This window comes from Anser cygnoides, chromosome 2 (assembly GCF_040182565.1).
Source record: "Anser cygnoides isolate HZ-2024a breed goose chromosome 2, Taihu_goose_T2T_genome, whole genome shotgun sequence".
Taxonomy (NCBI): Eukaryota; Metazoa; Chordata; class Aves; order Anseriformes; family Anatidae; genus Anser; species Anser cygnoides.
In genome coordinates, this window is record NC_089874.1 from 94,335,389 (window position 1) to 94,337,395 (window position 2,007).

Genomic DNA, 2,007 nt, shown 5'->3' on the forward strand with positions numbered 1-2,007 from the left:
TCATTCTTTTACTTTCCAACATACTCCACCAATAAACATATTTCTCAGTGGCTTGATATATGATTCACATTTTCTTTTCCCTACAGCAATTTGCTTAGGACTCTAGGAACTGATATTCCAGAAATGACTGAATGGTCCCGGTAACATAGTGTGTTTTTTTTTTCCAGTGCTGAATATATTTGCTTTTGAAAAGATAAATAGAACAGATAAAGTTTGCCATCTAGAGGAACCGTACAGAAATCCACTTTTCTTTCTACTTAATCTGTTTTTGCAGTTAGTCATGTGAACATGAGCAGGCCAACTAAAGCAAGGAACACATTTTGGTACTGATTGTAACTGGTCAACTGAAGAGGTTTAAACAAGCTGATTGGGAGACCTGATTTCAGTTTGCTCTTTTTACCATTCAACCTTTTCCTCTTTTCCTATCCTGCAAAAGGACCCATCTCCATCTTGCCCCTGCATATATTCCACCACAAGGTCCAGGTCCTACTGCTTTCTGTGCAATGACAAGAATGGGCAGCAGTGGGGTGACCTCTGCCTGTCCTTTAGGTGAGGTGGTATCTGGAGGATGGAGGAGATGCCCACTGTAGAGGTCTCTTCCAGCCTAAGTTATCCCATGGAGCCCTGCATATGTTTCTTATACAAGCAACACTAGCAGCTCCTCTTTTCCAGAGCTTGCCATTCCAAATGCTGACCCAGGACATGAAAGTTTGGGGCTCAGTTCCCTTGTTTGCTTCAACCTCTCCCTATTCCAGGAGAATAGGGAATTCCCTATTCCCTATTCTTTCTCCACATGAAGGACAGTCTTTAGATCATGGAAAAGGCCAAAGGATAAGGATACCCTGCCTCATCCACTTGTGGATCAATGAAGATAATTAAGCCCTGTCACTTGTGTATGGTTTTTATCACAAACAGCAGAGTAAAGAAAACAAAAAAAGAAAACATATAAACAGCCTTCAGAGACAGATATGGAACAAGTCCTAGACCACATGGAGTTTATAGATCTTAGGCAAGCTCTTAACTCCCAAGACCTCAGCTCCGAGTAACCAACCCTCTGAAGCAGATTACTTGGTGGAGAATGGGGCTGTGATGTGCTCAGCTGCACAGCCCAGCACACTTCCCATGGTCCTGGCTGCCTTCTCTCACCAGCTCTAACATCCCACTCACCTCCAAGATGAGCTGCAGGTAGGCTGAACAGCAGGTATCAGCACAGAAGACTCTGACAAAACTCTGCACATCGGTGGAAAGGGCAGAGGCCAGTAAACAAGAGCTGCAGATAAAATGGTGGATTACGAGGTGATTACTTCAACCTGGAGCATAGAAACAGAAAGGGATCCAGGCCACAAGCACTGGAGCTGCCTGAAAAATGCAGCTGATATAGCAGGGGCAAGATGGTACAGCTGTGCTCTGGTAAAATTTCACATGCACTGTGCCGTCCCTGGTAAGGACACATACCTGTGGAGGGAGTGACACAGACAGTAAAGCCGATGGCTTTGCTTTCCTGCAGCAGTGCATATGGGACAGAGCAGAAGAAACATGGTGGTGGTGGACATGTGTGGATGTGCAGCAAGGCCATGGAAAATTGGGTCTCCCGGCCTTCAGGTAGAAGAAAGCTGCCCTAGCTGTATGCAATCCAGTCGAGGCTGCTGTGCCACTCACCCTTGTCAAACGTGCAGAGAAACTCCCAGATACTTTCTCTTGCATCAGAGTGCATTAGGTAAGCAGCAGGACACAGCACGGTGGTGCAATTTTTTGTCTTGGCGTGGTGCTAGGCACAAGGTTGTTGACACTTTGTTAAAATGCCTCAATTTCAGACCTTAGCTTCTGCCTCGAGTGCAGATGCTTTGAAGAGATTATGAGAAGAACGAGTACTGATCTTGTTTCACTGTATGGAAAGTATCTCTTTCCAGCTTCAGGCACAGCAGGGTAAAACTGTAAACAGAGCTTCACATTAATTTCCATTTCATTTCAGTGAGCAGGACTTAGTATAATTAAACAAATAGCTCT